The following is a 9,060-nucleotide window of genomic DNA, read 5'->3' as shown; positions in this document are numbered from 1 at the left end:
CTGTCTAAAACCTGGACGTAGTCTCTCTGACGTCCCCACAGACTGTCTAAAACCTGGACGTAGTCTCTGTGACGTCCCCACAGACTGTCTAAAACCTGGACGTAGTCTCTGTGACTGCAGACTGTCTTAAACCTGGACATAGTCTCCGTGACGTCCCTGCAGACGGTCTAAAACCTGGACGTAGTCTCCGTGACGTCCCCGCAGACTGTCTAAAACCTGGACGTAGTCTCCGTGCCATTGAATCGTGTTTGTAGCTCAGTGTAACATCGACACGCTCTGTTGTTCAGAGCCTCAGACTCCTCTCCTGGCGTTTGCTCATGAACCGGCTCTGAGCTGCCGTATGCTGAGAGGGTTTGATCCTGAGAGAAAGAGTTCCTTCTCTTGGCCGGAGAGGCCTTTGCTTTTCCACCTGAGCCGCAGGTGTTTGCTTAACGTGCCTGTGGTTTGAGCGGCTGCAGCTCCGTCATTTAAATTCACCGTGGAAATGTTGACTTTCAGCTCTCCTCCACCCTGAACCCTGCCAGCCGTGGGGAGGGGGGGGGGGGGGCACTCTGGCTCCTGATAGACTGTGCATGTAAACATGTGTGTGAATGTGTGATGATGATGATGATGATGATGATGATGATGATGGTGGTGGTGATTGTAGCCTATCACCTTCCACAGCCCCCCTTTCCTTTGACGCACTGTGGAAATGTGGAAACGAGTTGAGGCGGGCGGAGCTCAGTAACATGATGATGAAAAATCACAGCGTGTTCGCAGAGGTCAGTGAAAGTCTGCGGAGGCACAGCGACTTTCTGTGAGAGCAAACTTTAAAGGAACAGTTCACAATTTAACAAAAAACAGAACCCATGATCAGCCTGTCAAATGCAAGTATCTTAAACCGAGTCACAGAGACTACGTCCAGGTTTTAGACAGTCTGCCGGGACGTCTCAGAGACTACGTCCAGGTTTTAGACAGTCTGCGGGGACGTCACGGAGACTACGTCCAGGTTTAGACAGTCTGCGGGGACGTCACGGAGACTACGTCCAGGTTTTAGACAGTCTGCTTCGTGCTGTTATCTTCTCTTGGCTCCAAAATACCAAAATGGCGACAAACCATGATGCCAAACTAAAGTACAACATTTAAGCTTTGAGGGACTCGTAGCAGAACAGTCGTGGATAAAAAACTGACTTCTTTTGCAGATTTGGTTCAAATTTGTGCTCGATATAAAGAGCTAACCTAAAAAAACACAGTCAGTCCAAACTTCCACATTCATCTCAAAATGTTTGACTAATGATGAGCGGAGATTCAAAAGTCAGAACTGTCAGCGCAGTAATCTGTGATTTCAGTTTTAATGAATAACCTTTGCAGCGTTCGCAGACTGCAGTGTTAAAGGTCATCTTCACCTCTCTGCAGCTTTTTCATCCCTTCTTCAGCTCACCTGTCTGACCTCCCTCCCTCCTCATGGCCCGTGTGTTACCTGGCATGCGAGTGCAGCCGTTTATTTTCATGGGGATACGTTTTCGAGGCGCTCTCTGCCAGAGACAATATTATGCTGGAAATATACAGGTATTAACTGTGAAGACCTCAGATGGTCAAATAAACCTGAGCTGCAGCTTCTGGCACAGCCCAACAGAGACGAGACTGTGTGAACAGAACACTGCTGAAGACACGCAGGAGGTGGAGGCTGCTACATCACTGAGAAATACTGCTCCATCATCCATCATCCATCCATCCATCCATCCATCCACCATCCATCCATCCATCCATCCATCCATCCATCCATCCATCATCCATCCATCCATCCATCCATCTATCCATCCATCCATCCACCATCCATCTATCCATCCATCCATCCATTCATCCATTCATCCATCCACCATCCATCCATCCATCCATCTATCCATCCATCCATCCATCCATCATCCATCCATCCATCATCCATCCACCATCCATCCATCCATCCATCCACACATCATCCATCCATCATCCATCCATCCACCATCCATCTATCCATCCATCCATCATCCATCCACACATCATCTATCATCCATCCATCCATCCATCCATCTATCCATCCACCATCCATCCATCCATCCATCCATCCATCTATCCATCCATCCATCCACACATCATCCATCCATCTATCCATCCATCCATCCATCCATCCATCCATCTATCTATCTATCTATCTATCTATCTATCTATCTATCTATCTATCTATCTATCTATCTATCTATCTATCCACCATCCATCCATCCATCCATCCATCCATCCATCCATCCACTATCCATCCATCCATCCATCCATCTATCCACCATCCATCATCCATCCATCCATCCATCCCTCCATCCAGGTGATTAGCATCCCCCTCTCTCGTTTATCTTCCCTGCCTTTGATTTCAACGTGACATTCTTTCACGTTCATTTCCTGTCGGCCTCTCGCTCTGCCGTCGCCGCCCGTCAAGGCCGTCCTTTCATGCTCAGCTCGGAGCCACTCACCAGTGTGTTATGCCGTGACCTTCAGCGGGGGGGGGGGGGGGGGCTCAGCAGGCTGTAAATGATGATGGATCTGTTCTGGCAAACTTCAGGGTTGAGTTACGCAGGAGCGGCTGCTGTTTGACATCTGTGCTCACATTCAGGTCTGACTGCAGATCTGTGAGAGAGGGCCACGGTTAATGACTGTTCAGGGGTTAAAAGCAAGATGAGGTTGAACTGTTAATTAAGAGTTAATTACCACCTTAAGTAAACTGCTAACCTTCATTTACACCATCACCAACACCACCAACTGCTGGAGACAGAGTGTACTCCCACTGTGTAAGTACGTTCAGCTGTTCTACACCTGCATCAATGATACATTCATAACTTCTAAAAACTAAAGTCATCATTATCAAATATTATTAGTTTGTTCATTTTGTTTAATCTGTTTTTGTTTCATCATTTAATTTTACAGATGTTTCCTAAAACAAAGTAAAAAAGAAAAGAAACTTTATATGAATGAAACATGATTTTATATTTGAAGTATACATTTGGATTGAAACGCGTCTCATGGTTTCACTTTGAAGAGAGGAGTGAACAGCTTCACCACCTCTGAGGACACACAGCTGAATATGTGAGCGCAGAGCGCCACCTACAGGCAGAGACTGCAGCCTGTCTCCTCAGTACAAATGTACAGAGATCATCTGTAGTGAACACAGATCAGCAGCATTTGGTTTACATACTTCATTCAGTGAAAAAACAAAAAGTCAAATCTGAACAAAAAATGTAATTTACTGTTTTATCTTTAAATGCTTTTTAATTGATTCAAATCATCTCAGGAAACTATCACCTGCCAGTACTTCCACTGAACTAGGATTTGAACTTGTAATGGAGTATTTGTACACTCTTGTGTATACACTAAGTAATAGATCTGAATACTTAATGCTGATATTAAGATGTATGAGATATGTTGGCCCAAGCATTAAAATGTACAGAAGGTGTGTTCAGGCCCAGCAGTCAGCAGCTTCTATAAACATGATGTCAGAGGAGAAGCGATGAAGAAGAAATAAACCAGTAATAAAATTCAGTTTGATCCTCAGTTCATTTGAACGCACTTAGTGTGTTGTTATGTTCATGTGAAGTCAGCAGGGGGCGCTAAGACATCAGTAAAAACAGTCCTGCTGCACGTTCATGAACATTAAGAGAACAGAAGAAGAACAAAACTGATCAACTGTTCACAGTCTGAGCTGACTGAGCACAGTCTGCGGGGACGTCTCTGAGACTACGTCCAGGTTTTAGACAGTCTGCGGGGACCACGTCCAGGTTTTAGACAGTCTGCGGGGACGTCTCTGAGACAACGTCCAGGTTTTAGACAGTCTGCGGGGACGTCTCTGAGACTACGTCCAGGTTTTAGACAGTCTGCGGGCACGTCACGGAGACTGCGTCCAGGTTTTAGACAGTCTGCGGGGACGTCTCTGAGACTACGTCCAGGTTTTAGACAGTCTGTGGGGATGTCTCTGAGACCACGTCCAGGTTTTAGACAGTCTGCGGGGACGTCCCAGAGACTACGTCCAGGTTTTAGACAGTCTGCGGGGACCACGTCCAGGTTTTAGACAGTCTGCGGGGACGTCTCTGAGACAACGTCCAGGTTTTAGACAGTCTGCGGGGACGTCTCTGAGACTACGTCCAGGTTTTAGACAGTCTGCGGGGTGTCCACGGAGACACGTCCATGTTTTAGACAGTCTGCCGGGAGGGACGTCTCAGAGACTAAAGTCCAGGTTTTTGGACAGTCTGCGGGGACGTTCAGAGACTTTCGTACAGTTTTAGACAGTCTGCGGGGACCGTCTCAGAGACTAGTCCAGGTTTTTAGTTTGACAGTTCTGCGGGGGGACGTCTCAGCGATACGTCAGGTTTTAGACCGTCTGCGGGCGTCCCAGAGACTAGTCCAGGTTTAGACAGTCTGCAGGAGTTCTGAGACTAGTCAGGTTTTTTTTATGGACCGTCTGCGGGGATGTCACGTCGACTCAGTCCAGGTTTTAGGACAGTCTGCGGGGACGTCTCGAGACTACGTCAGGTTTTAGACCCCAGTCTGCGGGGACGTCACGGAGACCACGTCGTCAGGTTTAGACAATCCGGGGACGGTTAAGAATAAGTCAGGTTTTAGACAGTTGCGGGGAGTCTCAGAGACTCCGTCAGTTTTCAGTCTGCGGACGTCAAGGAGACACGTCCGTTTTAGACCAATCTGCGGGACGTCTCCCGAGACTACGTCTTTTTTTAGAGTCTCGGGATGTCACGGAGACTACGTCCAGGTTTTAACAGTCGCGTGGACCCGTTAGAGGGACTACGTCAGGTTTACTAGGACAGTCTGCGGGTACGTTCACGGAGACCACGTCCAGGTTTCGACAAATCGCGGGGACGTCTTCAGAGAATACGTCCAGTTTTAGACAGTCTGCGGGGACGTCACGGGACTCGTCAGGTTTTAGGACAGTCTCGGGGACGTCTCTAGACTACGTCCAGATTTTAGAAAGTTGCTGGGGACATCACGGAGACTATGTCCAGGTTTTTAGACAGTCTGTGTGGACGTCACGGAGACTACGTCAAGGTTTTCGGACAGTATGTTTGGAGTCCGGAGACTAACTCAAGGTTTTATACAGTCTGCGGGGAAGTCACAGAGACTCCTCAGGTTTTAGCGTCTGCAGGGACGTCCGGAGACTACGTCCAGGTTTTAGACAGTCTGCGGGGACGTCTCTGAGACTACGTCGATTTTAGGATCAGTCTGCGGGATGTCACGGAGGACTACGTCCATGTTTTAGACAGTCTTCGGGACGATTCACGGAGACCCGTCCAGGTTAGCCATCTGTGGGGGACGTTCACGGGACTACGTCCAGGTTTTAGACAGCTGCGGGACGTCACGGCACTACGTCCAGGTTTTCAGGACAGTATGCGGGGACGTCACGCGACTACGTCCAGTTTTAGCAGTCTGCGGGGCGTCACGGAGACTCCGTCCATTTTTTAGACAGTCTGTGTGGACGTCACGGGACTACGTCAGGTTTAGACATCTGCGGGGCGTCACAGAGACTATGTCCAGGTTTTTCGACGCTGCGGGGGACGTCACGGCGACTACGTCCAGTTTTAGACAGCTGTGTGGAGTACAGATGACTTATGTCAGGTTTAGAAGCCTACTACTAAAGCTAGTACTTTCAAACTGTACAGTCTTTAGTCAATATGCTCGCTTTCCATCACCGATGCTGTGGTGTGTGTGTGTGTGTGTGTGTGTGTGTCTGTAGTAAATGTCTGGTGTGTGTATGTGTGTGTTTATGTGTGTGTTTGTGTGTGTGTGTGTGTCGTGTGTGTGTGAGGACTTCATAAAAGGATAATTGTTGTCGGCGTTTCAATTCAAAGAGGAAGTCGAGTTTCTTCTTCTCTTTGTTCCTCCGTGTTGGACGGCTTTCCTCAGGTGTTTTATAGACGCAACATTACAAACTGTTTTCTGTTGGAGCGGTGTTCCGTTTCAGGAACAGGTCGCAGCATGATTCTGGCCGGGCTGTATTAACGAGGTATTAATGGTGTTTGTTGCCGGAGCCGAGAAATGAGAAACTGCCACCTGTCAGGCTCCCACACGCTTATTTTATATTAACACAGGGTTAAGCTAACCAGACTGATCAACAGTCAGCTAAACATGAGCAACCGCAGCTAACGACTGCGCTAACAGAGCTCACATGAGCTAAAGCCGCTAACAGACTCAGCTAACAGCAGCTAACATGGCTACAGCAGCTTATTTTATCTTCCCTAACAGACTGAGCTAACAGCAGCTAACCAGGGATGATCTAACAGACTGAGCTATAACAGCAGCTAACATGACTAACAGCAGCTAACCGGAACGCGCTAACAGCAGCTAACCGCAGCTAACCGACTGAGCTTAACAGCAGCTAAAAGCAGTAACAGACTGAGCTAACTGAGCTAACAGACTAACAAAACTGACCTAACAGAAGCTAACACCACTAACAGCCAGCTAAAACCAACTACTAAACATGATGCTAAACACCTGAGCTCACATGAGCTAACAGCGCTAACCGAGCTAACAAACTGACTAAACCTTAGCTAACAAGCAGCTTACACACTGCGCTAAACATGACTGCTAACAGCAGCTAACCGCCTGAGCTACATGAGTAACAGCGCTAACACTGGGGGGGAAGCTAACATGGAGCTTAACAGCCACTAACAGCAGCTAACAAAAAAACTGAAGTAACATTGAACGCTAACAAACTGAGCTAACATGAGCTAACAGCCCTAGCAGCAGCTAACAACGAGCAAACATGAGCTACAGAGCTAACAAACTGAGTACATGGCTAACAGCACTACACAAAACTGAGCTAACATAGGCTACAGCAGCTAACGACTGGCTAACCTGAGCTAACAGAGCTAACGACTGAGCTAACTGAGCTAACCGCAGCTTACAGCTGGCATCAGTTTTACTTCACGTCCCTCATAAACTCTGTAACTCACAGAGGTGGGAGGTGATCAGGCAGGTGAGTGGAGGTAAACAGACCTGGATGCTTCCGGTTCTGCTGAGCGGACCGGCTAACTTATTGTTAGTAGTCAGACACAAGATAGTTAACATGTGAGCAGTTCTGGTCGGGAAACATAGTGAAGCGTGACTTGCTGACAGGATGTTTGTACACGCTCAATATCCAGAGGACCGCAGAAGAGACAGAGCCAGAGACACACAGAGACAGCGACACAGAGACAGAGACACAGAGCGACAGAGACACAGAGAGAGAGACGCAGAGACACAAGAGACACACCGGACAGAGGACACAGAGGAGACAGAGACACAGAGACAGAGAAAGAGACAGAGGGACACCGGACAGGACAGAGGCAGAGACACAGAGAGACAGAGACAGAGACAACAGGACGAAGAGAAACAGAGTACAGAGACAACAGAGAGACGAGACACCGAGACGACATATCCGGAAAGGCCCAGGAGGTCACGAGCTGAAAACCACCACAGCAACGTTAAAACAACACTTCATCTTTCCCTGGAAAGATCCCACGTGCTGAAACGGAAGTGAAACATGTCGGGGCGTTTAGTAGACTGAGCTAACATGAGCTAACAGCAGCTAACAAACTGAGCTAACATGAGCTAACAGCAGCTAACAGACTGAGCTAACATGAGCTAACAACAGCTACAGCTGTCAGCAGTTTACTTCACTGTCCATCATAAACTCTGTAAATCTCAGAGGTGGTGAGGTGATCAGGCAGGTAAGAGTGGACAGGTAAACAGACTGGAGGTTTCAGGTTCTGCTGAGCGACGTCAGTAAGAACAAGATAGTTACATGTTCAGTTCTGGAGGAAAACAGAAGTGAAGCGTGACTGAGCCCTGACAGGATGTTTGTACACGCTCATATCCAGAGGACAGCAGAGAGACAGAGACAGAGACACAGAGAGACAGAGACACAGAGAGACAGAGACACAGAGACAGAGACACAGAGACAGAGACACAGAGAGACAGAGACAGAGACACAGAGAGAGAGAGACACAGAGACAGAGACACAGAGACAGAGACACAGAGAGACAGAGACAGAGACCTGACATAATACAAGGAAGCCCAGAGGTCACGAGCTGAAAACCACAAAGCAACGTTTAAACAACACTTCATATTTCCACTGAAAGCATCCCACGTGCTGAAACAGGAAGTGAAACATGTCGGGGAGTTTATGTGTTCAATGAGAAGTCCAGAATAAATGTGAGAGAGTTTAGACTGTCTAAAACCTGGACGTAGTCTCCGTGACGTCCCCGCAGACTGTCTAAAACCTGGACGTAGTCTCTGTGACGTCCCCGCAGACTTTATTGTTTTATTTGGAACCTCCATGTTTCACTCATGATGTTTGTGTCTCTCTACTGGAAGTTTTTCCCTCCAGAGAAACAGTGTGTGCCTGTGTGTGTATGTGAGTGTGTGTGTGTGTATGTGTGTCTGTGTGTGTGTGTGTCTGTGTGTGTGTGTGTGTGATTTACTTGTCAGTGGGGATTTTCTGCTCATTCAAATATCTTTTCTATCACTGTGCCATTAAAAACAGGAGGATATAATTACACACAAAGATAACACATGGAGTCAAGATAAGAATGGACAACACACACACACACACACACACACAGATAAGAGATAAAGTGAATCTGGAAAAACCCGAGACAAAGACGTGTTGTAACTGTGTGTGTGTGTGTGTGTGTGTGTGTGTGTGTGTGTGTGTGTGTGTGTGTGTGTGAATGGCTCTTTGTTTGTTTTACACGTTCAGGTAAATGTTTCTCGCTGATGTAGCTACAGACATGAAGGGAAGTGAAGCGTCACTGGAGGAAGTGCTGAACACACACAGCACAGAACACCTGAACACTGAAGTGAAGCCACAAACTGCAGTTCCTCTAACGTCCACCTGAGGCTGGCTCCAGAAGTGAGTCAGTCTCCCCATGTCCCCATGTCCAAATTCAAGGATTCAAGGATTTAAGGAGTTTTTATTGTCATTACAACACATGTAAACATGGGATGAAACGAAAGTTGGTTTCCCCTGGTCCCGGAGCAGCCCAATATCAAATATAAAATATAAAATAT

Source organism: Larimichthys crocea, chromosome VI (genome assembly GCF_000972845.2).
Source record: "Larimichthys crocea isolate SSNF chromosome VI, L_crocea_2.0, whole genome shotgun sequence".
Lineage (NCBI taxonomy): Eukaryota > Metazoa > Chordata > Actinopteri > Sciaenidae > Larimichthys > Larimichthys crocea.
Note: the sequence above shows the minus strand (reverse complement) of the source record.